Source organism: Neovison vison, chromosome 14 (genome assembly GCF_020171115.1).
Source record: "Neovison vison isolate M4711 chromosome 14, ASM_NN_V1, whole genome shotgun sequence".
NCBI classification, from domain to species: Eukaryota; Metazoa; Chordata; class Mammalia; order Carnivora; family Mustelidae; genus Neogale; species Neogale vison.
Genome location: NC_058104.1, coordinates 35912127 through 35924853, shown reverse-complemented (window position 1 = coordinate 35924853; position 12727 = coordinate 35912127). Strand labels below are relative to the sequence as shown.

The 12727-nt window shown below is 41.0% G+C and overlaps 1 protein-coding gene across 5 annotated transcripts in view; it reads left to right on the top strand.

The window, feature by feature from the left end:
* LOC122895788 (aquaporin-8) overlaps positions 1-12727 on the top strand; it is a 182923-nt gene that overhangs the window by 56394 nt on the left and 113802 nt on the right. The window contains exon 2 of one of the 5 annotated variants that reach the window (XR_006382283.1): positions 8027-8107. The exons of 3 other annotated variants lie outside the window; for them this stretch is intronic. The gene's annotated coding sequence lies outside the window, so the exon portion shown is untranslated. Of the gene's footprint in view, positions 1-4973; positions 5154-8026; positions 8108-12727 lie in introns of those variants that run through there. One more of the 5 variants, XR_006382281.1, reaches the window with a different exon arrangement.

Here is a 12727-nt window from a genome sequence, read left to right as displayed (position 1 = left end):
CGGGAAGCTGAAGAGGATAGGAGGCCAGAACTCGACCTGAAGAGGCTGGCCGGGAGCGCGGGGGGGGGGGGGGCGGTTCAGAAGGTGGACTGCACCGCAGAGGGGCGGAGGATGGGGATAACCCCGTTGGGGCTGAGAGAGCGCCAGGCACGCGCAGGGGCACCTGGGCCCCTTCCCCCAAGCATGGCCATTTGGGGAAAGGAAGCGGCGCAGAGCGTTTTGACAGCTGCAGGAGCAGAGGAGCGTGCTGTCTTGGGTGGGTTTTGCGGTGGGCTGGGGCTCTGCTGGCGGGGAGCACAGCACACCGCTCGGAGGGGGCGTTGGTGCCGGTTGTGGGACCAAGAGAGGAGCGAGCGCCTCCTGTGGTTCCTGGAGTGAAGCAGCCCTGGTGGTTAGGTGAGTGCCCGCAGGCTCCCTGCCTGTAGCTCCTTCCCACTTGTCCACCCTTTTCTCCTCGGGCACACCCCACCTTGCTGAAACCCCGAGATCCAGAGTGGTGTACAAAAGTGTGCCCTAGCTTTGTAAAAGTTCTGGAAAACTTAGGTGGATCCTGAAATGCCTAGGAAAATTTGAAATGACTTTTTTACCCGTTTACCGGGTACAGGACTGAAGTCACTCCGCGTCATCTAATTTGATTTCTACTTGAAATTGTCCTGTGTAAGTAGTGTTAAAATATAGTGTGTGCCGGGCCTGGGTTGCTCAGTGGGTTAAGCCTCTGCCTTCGGCTCAGGTCATGATCCCAGGGTCCTGGGATTGAGCCCCACATCGGGCTCTCTGCTCAGCAGGGAGCCTGCTTCCCCCCCACCCTCTCTGCCTGCCTTTCTGCCTACTTGTGATCTCTGTCTGTCACATAAATAAATAAAATCTTAAAAAAAAAACTTGTATTTATTTTTTTTAAGATTTTATTTATTTATTTTACAGAGAGAAATCACAAGTAGATGGAGAGGCAGGCAGAGAGAGAGAGAGAGAGGGAAGCAGGCTCCCTGCTGAGCAGAGAGCCTGATGTGGGGCTGGATCCCAGGACCCTGAGATCATGACCTGAGCCGAAGGCAGAGGCTTAACCCACTGAGCCATCCAGGTGCCCCTTCAGGTCGTTTTTTAATCCTTTTTTTTTTTCTCAATATAGCTTTACTGAGATACAATTCACATGTCATTAAGGTCACCTACATAAAGTGTACAATTTAGGGGCATCTGGGTGGCTCCGTCGATTAAGTGTTTGACTCTTGGTTTTAGCTCAAGTCATGATCTCAGGGTCATAAGATTGAGCCCCATGTCAGGCTCCACACTGGACATGGACCCTTCTTGAGATTCTCTCTCTCCCTCCCCCAACTCCTGGGCATGTGTGTGTGTATGCTCACTCTCTCTGTAAAATAAAGAAAATAAAAAAAAAAAAAGTAAAGCACCCAATTTAGTAGTTTTCACTATATTCACCGTTATGTAACCATTACCACATTAAGTTCTAGTTCTTTTAATCAATAGTTTAAAAAATCAAAGCAGTATAATTCAGCACTAGACAGTCTGTAGTTCACTACAGTAGCTTTTAAGCCTGAATATTTTCTGTCGCCCTGCTGTTTTAATTTTTTACAGCTTTTTGTATCTATACCAACATAACATCACAAAATGTTCTTAATTTTCTCAGTTGCATTACTTTGTTCAGAACCATTTCACAAGTGCGAGAATGGCTTTGGTTGGACTTGGTAAGTTGGGAATTGCTTGCATGTCAGTCTGTTTCTTTAAGAGCAGTCTTTTTAAGCTATAGTTTACGTGAGCACAGGATTGAACCGTATTTGATAACATCCTCTGTTGATGTCAGATGGGCACTGTGTGATAGGATCTTAATTGGTAGGTTGTTTTGTGTTAGTAAGCAGAATCCAACATTTAACTATGTAAACTACTGGCTTTGAGTTTATTACAGTATTTGAAAAATCTACGATAAAGGGCAAATTTCTATAAGCAAAGTGCTTTTACAAGTTTTTTGTTTTAAAGAAGTAGAATGTAATTGAAAGTAGGTGAAGGGCACAAACAATTCATGGGGAAAATGTGTGTGTATATGTGTGTAGCCAGTAATTGTAAAAGAGAGCCTTGCCTGATAGTTAAAATTTTAACCCATGAGATTGGCAAACACTAAAAGATTGACACTGCCCAGTATTAACCAGGGTTTGGAGAAATTAAGCATTCCCAAAAATTGTTGGTGGGAATAGAAAGTCATATATTTTTGGGAGGTCTCTTTAAATATTTTAAAATTTTACTATATTAAAAGCGATTTTGTTTCTAAGGATTTATCTTACAGAAACAGTTGGTCAGGTTTACAAAATAATTGCACCAAGATATTATTTGCAGTATTGTTTTTTGGTTCATTTGTTTTGTAAATAACCATATAATTGAGGTGCAATTCAACCACCATAAAATCCACCTTTTTAAAGTATACGGTTCTATGAGTCTTATTCTGTTCAGCGGGTGTTACAACTATTACCACTATCTAATTTCAGAACATTTTCATCAACCGCCCCCTCCCGCCAAAAAAATCTGTATTCATTATAGTCACTCCTTATTCCACCTCCTCCTTGCCCCTGGCAACCAGTCTCCTTCCTGTCTCTGTAGAGTTGACTCTCCCAACGTTTCATCTAAATGGAATTCTACAGTATATGGCCTTTCATAACTGACTTCTTTCACTTGGCATCTCTTCGGAGTCCATCCATACTGTAGCACGTGCCAGTGTTCCATTCCCTTTTCTGGCTAAAATACTCAATTACCACTTTCTGTTCATCTGTTCATCACTTGGGCATTTGCGTTGTTTTCAGCTTTTGGCTGTTGTAATAAAAACATTCACATATAAGTTTTAGTTCAAACCACCTGTTCTAACCTGTTCCTTCTTCAGGGTATATCATAAGTAAAATTGCCAGGACCTGTGGTAACTGTTGTCTGATGCAGTTGAAGCATTTGACATCCCCCACCGCCCCCCTGCCCGACACACAAGGGTTCTAGCTAGTATCTCCACTTCATCACCAGCACTTACTGTTACCTGTCTTTTTGGTGATGGCCATCCTAGCATCTGTGAAGTGGTATCTCATTCCCTTTGTGTCTCCCTAAGAACTAATAACATTGAACATCTTTTTGTGCTTTTGGGGCATTTTATATCTTCTTTGGAGAAATGTCTGTTCAAGTCCTTTGCCCATTTTTCGATTGGGTTGGTTTTTTATTATTATTTTTGAGTTGTAAGAGTTTTTTATGTACTTTGTATACTAAATCCTCATTAGATACATCATTTGCAAACATTTCTTTCCCAGTCTGTTGGTCCATTTCACTCTTGAAAGTGTTCTTAGAGGTGGTATATGTACATACAGTGGAATACTACTCAGTCATCAAAAAAGAATGAAATCTTGCCGTTTGCAACAGTGTGGGTGAAACTCAAGCGTATTATGCTAAGTGAAATAAGTCCTTCAGAAAAAGGCAGTAGTTATCAAATGATTTCACTCATAGGTGGAATTTAAGAAACAAAACAGATGAACATAGGGGAAGGGAAGGAAAACTAAAAGACAAAATCGGAGAGGGAGACAAACCAAAAGAGAGTCTTTAACTGTAGGAAACAAACTGAGGGTTGCTGGAGAGGAAGAGGGAAGGCGGATGGGGTAACTGGGTGGTGGCATTAAGGAGGGCACTGGGTGCTCAAGAATCACTAAACTACTCCCGGAAGTAATAATACACTATGTTAATTGATTTTTAATTTAGCCAAAAAAAAAAAGTGTTCTTTGATGCACAGTGCAGTATTGTTTTAATAGCCAATGATTGGAAACATGCTGTGTCCATCAAGAAGGGACTGATTAAATAAATGATAGTATATCCACATAATGGAATTCTTGATAGCTGTTAAATGTTTGCTCTAGAACACTCAGATATACATTATGAAAAACAAGTTAGAAACAATATAAATAGAATAACACCATTTTAAAAAGAAAAGAAAATTAGGATGATATTCATGCAAGTATAGAAAAAAGTTCTAGATGAGTATGTATTAGTGCACTCTAAATGGAATCTCTGGGAGAGGAGCATGGTCGGGGGGGGACTCTTGTTTTCTTTACGGGTTCTCTAATTGAATTGTGTAATCACATACTATTTTTAAAACAGATGTTTTACAATTTGTATTTTAAAAATTACGGTTCTAGCTCTGTTTTGTTTCTATTGAAATAGGTGTGAGTCACCCTGTTCTAAAGCAAGTTGCAGAACAGTTTCTCAACATGAGGGGTGGGCTCGGTTTACCTGGCACGAAGGCCAAGTACCGTGGAGGTAAGCATTTTGTTGTTAGGGCCGGTTTATCAGAAGGACGTGTCCCATCAGAGTAGTGTATTGGAGTAGGACAGGCCTGATCACTTACCACCAAACAGACTCTGTGTGGAAGGAAGGGATTAGATTGCTCGGGCGTTGTATATTAAACATGTTTTGTGTGTGTGTTGTGGGGAGAGCAAGAGGGTATGCTGGGAGCACCAGGCCACAGAAAACCTTAATCTTACTGGGTTAATACTGTGTCATAGAGAAGACAGAAGAATAAAGCCAATGGTGACCAAACCTCTTTCTTCCTCACTTTCTCCTTAATGGCACCAGGTGAAATCCGAGAGCAGAATGGAGACAGTCTTGTTCATGCTGCTCTTTTTTTTTTTTTTCCCCCAATTTATTTATTTTCAGAAAAACAGTATTCATTATTTTTTCACCACACCCAGTGCTCCATGCAAGCTGTGCCCTCTATAATACCCACCACCTGGTACCCCAACCTGCTCTTTTTTTTAAAATTTTTTTTATTTTATTTTTTGAAAGATTTTATTTATTTATTTGACCGAGATCACAAGTAGGCAGAGAGGCAGGCAGAGAGAGGAGAGGAGGAAGCAGGCTTCCTGCTGAACAGAGAGCCTGTCGTGGGACTCGATCCCAGGATCCTGAGATCATGACCCGAGCTGAAGGCAGCGGCTTAACCCACTGAGCCACCCAGGCGCCCTCATGCTGCTCTTGTAGCTGAAAGTGCTGCCACAGGAAGTGCGGAAGGAAATGCATTAAGTGTTCTCCAGTATGTTCTTGGTGCTGGACCGCATGTCAAGAGGGGCAGCAATCCTACCAGCTCTCTGTACCAGGCTGTTGCCAAGGGAGTTCACCAGCCGTTTGACGTGAGTCTGAATAGTCCGCATGTGTCCTTTTTGTTTGTAAAGGCTCAGTATGTATGATGTAGTCCTGTTGATCTGCTTTTAAAATTTAAGGTGAACACAAAGAAAATCTTCATAAAATTGAAGAGATAACCAGGCTTGAGGTTAGTTCTTTACGGTCTAATAAAAAACTTAACTGTCTTTTCAGTTATTCTACTATAGAAAGAGGGGAATGCTTAAAAAATCAGAAATTCATGCTTCAGTGCCCTTTAGAATAAAGTTTCAGATACTAAACATTTTCCTAGATTCTAATTAGTCTTGTTTTCTGGGTTTTCTTTTTTTTTTCTTGTGTTCCTGTGGCTATTTCATGAATTTCATTGCTCTTCATGTTTTCCAACCAAATGTGCAGCATGTACACGGAGAAACTGTTTACACACCCACCCCTCCGGTTTGAGATTAAGTAAAGAAGAAAAATGAGGGGCGCCAGGGTGGCTCAGTCAGTTCAGTGTCTGCCTTCGGCTCAGGTCAGGATAACCAGAGTCCTGAGATCAAGCCCTGCATCAGGCTCCCTGCTCACTGGGGAGCCTGCTCTGCCTGCTGCTTCCCCTGCTTGTGCAAGTGTGCACTCGCTTGCTCGCTCTCAGATAAAATCTTTAAAACAGAAAAAGGAAAATGATGGAACAAAAAGCTGTTACTCTAGAACACACTTTTTATGACAGTGAGTAAAGTGCTAAAGCTTTCAAAATCATGATACTTAAAAGAATAAAAAATATCGGTAAGCAGAACTGCTTTAATGATTGACCATTGTTTGCCCAATGTAATATGACCTTCAATAGTAAACCTTTAAAAGGCAACAGATATACTGCATTATAGGATTAAATATTATTCATGATTTCATAACAGTACATGGCACCAGGTAGTCTTTGGCCATTTGACCGTGAGGAGTAGAAATAAAGTCAACCCCTCTTTCCTTCCTCTATTTAATACTGTCAGTCCAAAATGAACAAAACTTAAAGAATCTCTAAAAGTAGGAAAGAGTCTTATTAAAGCTCAAGTCAGGACAGCTGCCCAGGAAACTTGCCCTTTGTTTGTTGTTGTTTTTTAAGGATTTTATTTATTTATTTGACAGAGATCACAAGTTAGCACAGAGGCAGGCAGAGAGCGGTGGAATCCGGCGCCCTTCTGAGCAGAAAGCCCAATGCGGGGCTCGATCCCAGGGACCTGGGATCATGACCCCACGCCGAAGGGGGTCATGGCTTAACCCTCTGAGCCACCCAGGTGCTCCTGGGAACATGCTCTTCAAAAGGAAGAAAGTCTCTGGAGGATGAACAGTTTTTACAGGACTATTTACTTTTTACATTTTGTAAAACCTCAAAAGACTTATAGATTAGCATACAGGCAGGAATCACAAGTTTTATTGTAAAGGAACGCAGGGAGTAGGGGCACTGATCATTATTTTAAGGACAACATGATTTTCCTGTAGGCATCTCATTCACAAAACAGATGTATGGTGTATGTGTGGGTCTCAGGCCAGAAATCAGGCTTTTGGTTTGAGCAGAGTTCATTATATATGGTCATGTTGATTTAGAAATCTAAAATGGTTCTCCTGTATCTCAGGCTTTTAGAGGGTTTTCTCTCTTAAATGATGGTTTTAAAAAAAAAAAAAAAATTTTTTTTTTTTTAAGTAGAGGAACCTTTTTCATCCCATACAGTTTCCCAGCTGCAATGCCGAACACAAAAATGTTCACTTTAAAGAAATTATTTAATGTTTACTTGACACTGAATGCCTTGGAATTTTCTCTGTAGAACCTTGGAATTCCCTGGAGCATTGTTTGAGAACCGTTATCTTAAATTAGTCCTTTATTAAATTTAGCTGCCGCTTTTTAAATTCCCTCTATGTTTCCTCTTTCCTCGCTCATGCTGCTCTTTTCTTCACGCTACTCTTTACCTCTGAATGTCAAGGATGCTTTTGGGTGGCTGCAGTTCAGTTCTGATCAGTGATGTCATTTCATGGAAATTCCTACTTTAACATTTGGCCAGAAATTGGAGGTATGAATAGGATAGTCTCAAAATGGTCATTAAACTTCAAATCATTAAAGAGCATTTCTTCTTACGCTTTCTATGGGCTAGGCCAGTGGTTCTCCAACTTTGACATGCCTAAGAATCCCCTGGAATTGTTTTTGAAATGCGGCTTTCCGGATTGCATCTATGGGGATCTGATGGAGTAAATCTGTTACAGGAACTTGAAAGTCTGTACTTTTAAAAACAGCCTAGGTGATCTTTGTGTAAAGCGCCCATATAAACACTGGGAGACACGACACTGAGCATTCGTGTTCACCTTAGGGAGCGTAACACTCTGCTCAGACTGCAGACAGCAATACCCAGTCCTGAGGCTGAACTTGCGGCTCCCTTGGATATCTGGTAACGTCTGCTGAGCATTTTCCCCCAGCCCTTTGACTTTTGTCTGTCGGAGAAGTGTGAGTGAATTGGCAAAAAGAGGGGTCCTCGGCACTAGCAGGGGGAACACAGCGGGCTTGTCTGATACTGAAGCCCACAGTGTGTACCACTCAGCCCTCCTGCCGCTGTGATAATACTGTTCGTAAATAAATGTTTACGTTAACCTTGAATCATCAAAGAACGTTAGAAAATACCAGCAGAAAAGTAAAGCGAGCAGTCTGGTTTAGAAAGATTTAAGTGAAAAATGTTAAAACCATTATGGTTTTGAAAGAAGTAACCCGCATCCAAAACACTGCGGCCCTTGCCAGAACTGGTTACGTGAAATCATAATTCATCTATTTGGCTTGTACCGGGAAGGTCCCAGGCTTTTGTCTGTTAGGGAAATTGGGCCCTGTTTTCCCTGGTAAAGTGACAGACAGTAATATTTCGTTACATTGCAGTTTTCCGCTTTTAACGCCAGTTACTGAGATTCTGGACCCTTTGGGATTTACACCGCCTGGCAGGCTGCAGCAGCTGGAGATGTAAGTTGCAAACTCACCAACTCTCCCAAGTGTTTTTCCTCCATTAACATGTTCTTAGTAAAAAAAAAACAAAAAGTGAGAGAGAGTGTTCGAAAGCCATGACTGATCAGACCTCTGTATAAGTGTAATGTCATTCCCATGTGTCTGCCTAGAACCAACTTAAAAATGTTATTTACAACATTGTGGGTTAAGGCCTCTGCCTTCAGCTCGGGTCATGGTCCCAGGGTCCTTTGATCAAGCCCCGCCTCAGGCTCCCCACTCAGCACAGAGTCTGTTGGAGATTCTCTCTTCCTCTCCTGTTCACGCACACGTGCGTTCTCTCTCTCTCTCTCTCTCTCTCTCTCAGATCCTTGGGGGAAAAAGTATAGTTTATGTATATGAGTGCCAAATTCTTTAATCCTTCAAAAGTATTATATAGGTCTAGACGTTTTAAATGATCACTGGTGGCTGGAAGTTGGTTGGGGAAGAGATGGCGGACAATGAGATTAGGTCAGAGACTTCCTGGTACAGTGGGCTTTCCCGTCTAGATCCTTATTTTGACTAATATTTATTGTTTCACAGTTGAAAAGGACATCAGGACATCTGTTGTTGGTTTCATAGGCTCAGATTAAGCGGTTTTCCCAGCTCACTCAAGTTTCTTCTTTTTTAAAGTTATCTATATTTTTAGTGTTTGTCTGTAGCAATTTATTTATGAGAAAGGGAAGAGGGAACTAATTATTCAAGGCACCATTTAGGTTTTGTTTGTTTTTTTTTTTTTTTTCTTGAAGTTTTACTGAATTAGAATTGACATCCCATAAAGTGTACATATTTACAGTGTATAATTTATTAAGTCCTGACATAAGTGTAGACCTATAAAACATCAGTCACCCCAATCAAGGTACTTTTTGAAAAATGAGTGTCCTCTTTGAAATTGAAGTATAATTAACATATAACATAATATTAGTTTCAGATATGTATGTCATGATTTGATATTTGTCAATATTGTGAAATGATCACCATAGTAAGTCTAGTTAACATCATCTTTTTTTTTTTTTTTTTTTCTTCTTTAATAAGAACCTTTAAAAATGACTCTCAACTTTCAGGTATGCAATATTATAGTATTAACTATAGTCATATAGGGAGCTGTATATTACATCCCCAGACCTTAATTATTTGATAACGGGAAGTTTGTTCCTTTTGATTGCCTTACCTGTTTTACCCACCCCTACACCCTGCCTCTGGCAACCACCAATCCGCTCTCTGTATTTGTGAGTTCATAGTATTTTTCAGGGTGGTTTGTTTTTGTTTCTGCTTTTGTTTTTGTTTTGAAGATTCCATGTTTAAGTGAGATCATACAGTATGTATCTTTTTCTGTCTCACTTCCCTTAGTGTAATGCCCTCAGGGTCCATCTGTGTTGTTAGAGGTGGCAAAACTTCATTCTTTTCTATGCCTGAGCAATTGTGTGTGAGTGCATGTGCATGCACACATATGTGCACGTGTCTCTGATTTTTGTAAAAATCCCTTCACCTGTCGATGGAGATATGTCAGTTATCGTCAGCAGTGCTGCAGTGAACATGGAAATGCCGATATCTCTGGGAGATCGTGTTTGTTCCCTTTAGATAAATAACCAGAAGTTGAATTGCTTGATCCTATGGTAGTTCTACTTTCAGCTTTTTGAGGATACTGTTTTCCATAGTGGTTACATCATATACTTTCTATCAGCAGTGCACAAGGGTTCCCTTTTCTTCCCCTCCTTGCCAGCAGTTGTTACTGCTAGTCTTCTAGTCTGGTCTTCTAGTCTTTTTGATGGTAGCCATTCTAACGGGTGTGAGGTGATAGAACTCATTATGGTTTTGATTGGCATTTCCCTGATGACTTGTGGTGGTGAGCATTTTTTTTTTTTTAATGTGTCTGTTGGCCATCTGTATGTCTCCTTTGGAAAAATGCCTCCTCAGATCCTCTGGGCATTTTTAAATCATATATTTAAAATCCTATATTTTGCTGTCGAGTTGTATAAGATATAGATAGATGTATGTCTTACATCGATACGGTATCTGTTGTATAGCTATTGGACGTTAATCTCTGAGCAGATACACGATATATAAATACTCTCCCCTATTCACCAGGTTGCCTTCTCATTTTGTTTTTTTCTTTGCTGTGCAGAAGTTTTTTAATTTGATTTAGTCTGAGTTGTTTACTTTTGCTTTTGTTGCCAGATCAAACAATTGTCAGCAAGACCTCAGTCAAGTAGCTTACTTGTCGATGTTTTCTTCTAGGAGTTTTATGGTTTCTGGTCTTACATTCAAGTCTTTAATCCATTTTTAGTTAATTTTTGTTTGTGGTGTAAGGTAGTGGTCCACTTTCATTCTTTTGCATGTGGCTGTCCTGTTTTCCCAGCACTATTTATGGAGGTTACTCTTTTTTTTTCCTTATTGCATATTCTTGGCTTTTTTGTTATATGTGGTTAATATATATATATATATATGTTTATTTCTGAACTCTTCTCTGTTTCATTGATCTGTGTATTTGTTTTGATGGCCAATGCCGTTTTGTTTGATTTCTGTATCTTCGCGATAACAGTTTAAAATTGGGAAAGGTGGTGCCTCCTGGTTTTTTTGTTTTTTGTTTTTTGTTTTATTTTTTGCTATTTGGGGTGTTTTGCGGTTTAATACAAATTTTAAGATTGTTCTTTTTCTGTGAACAATGCTGTTGGAATTTTGATAGGGATAGCGTTGAAGCCGTAGGTTGATTTGGATAGTATGGACATTTTAATAATACTCATTCGTACATGAACACGGGATATCCTTGCATTAATTGCATCTGCTCAGTTTCATTTATCAGTGTCCTGTAGTTCTCAGCGTGCAGGTCTTTCACTTTCTTGGTTAAATTTGTTCCTAGGTATTTTACTCCTTCTAATGTACTTCTGAGTGGGATTCTTCTCTTGATACTTCTTACAGTCAGTTTTATTAGGGAAATAGTGTACAGTGTGTGTATTTTAAGTGTATGGCTTTTTGTTTTTATTTTTTAGTATATTTGATGTGCAGTGTTACATTAGTTTCAGGTGTACATGCATAATTTTAGTTTGGACAACCGTATGCATTTTTAGAACCACGACCAGCATGGTCCGATGAAAACATTTCCAGTACTCCAGAAAGTTTCCTCATGCTCCTTCCCACTCCTTTACCCCACCATTACCCTTCTCTTTGCCAACCACAGGCTGCTTTCTCTCACTATATAGGACAGAATTTCTAAATAAAATTTCATTTAGATAGGATCATTGTGTGTGTACTGTTTTAGCTGCTTTTGGTGAGACGGTGTGTTTAAGTCATGCATGTTTGTTGCATTTATCCGTAGTTCATTCTTTCTTTACTGGTGTATAGCATTGGCCTTGTATGGATATACTCAGTCTGTTTCTTCATTCACATGTTGTTGGACATTTACGTTGTTACCAATTTAGGCCCGTGTTGAATAAATCTCTTCTTTTTTTTTTTTTTCTTAATTAAAGATTTTATTTATTTATTTGACAGATCACAAGTAGGCAGAGAGGCAGGCAGAGAGAGAAGGGGGGGAAGCAGGCTCCGTGCTGAGCAAAGAGCCCAATGTAGGGCTCAATCCCAGGACCCTGGAATCATGATCTGAGCCGAAGGCAGCGGCTCAACCCACTGAGCCACCCAAGCGCCCCTTGAAGCAAATATCTTCATCCTGTCATTTGACCCACAGCTACTTGAACATGTGTCTCCAGAACGGGGTTTCCCAATCTTGGCGCTCCCCACATCTTGGGCCCCATCGTTCTTTGCCGAGGGCCCTGTGCTGAGCTTCCTAGGATGCTTAGCAGTACCCCTGGTCTCCACACACCAGAGGCGGGAGAGTGTCTTCCTCACTCCTGCTTCTGACCACCGAATATGTCCTAGATGTTGCCAAACATCTCCCAGGGAACAAAACTGCCCTTGTGCGACACACACATAGATAGACTCATCACTCTTGAAACATTTCAAAATAGTTTCTCGATAGCATGACGTGTCAAGTCACAGTTCAGATTGATCTGATTATCTCACAATTATTTTGACTCTCTGTATCTGTTAAATCCTGAGTGAGAAGAAGACCCCTACCTTGCCGTTGGTTAACAGGTCTCACGAGCCTCTTCTAATGACAGTCCTCACTTTCTCCCTGCTCTTTCTTTAGCCTTGCCATTTATTTTCCTAAGACAGCGGGTCCTGTAAGGGTGCCTGGGTGGCTCAGTTTGGCTCAGAGTCCGACTCTTGGTATCAGCTCAGGTCCTGATCTCAGGGTCCTGGGATCCAGCCTCTTGTTGGGCTCCCTGCTCAGCGGGGAGCCTGCTTCTCCCGCTCCCCCCTGCTGTCCCCCCTGCTTATGCTGTCTGGCTCGTTCTCTGTTAAATACATAAAATTTATATACAAAACCAAGCAAAAGAAAAAACAGTCCATAAGTCTTTAAAAATTTTAAAATTTATTTTATTTTTTAAAGGTTTAAGATATTTATTTCCCAGAGAGAGATCACAAGTAGGCAGAGAGACAGGCAGAGAGAGGAGGAAGCAGGCTTCCTGCTGAGCAGAGAGCCCGATGCGGGCCTCCATCCCAGGACCCTGGGATCATGACCTGCGCCGAAGGCAGAGGCTTTCA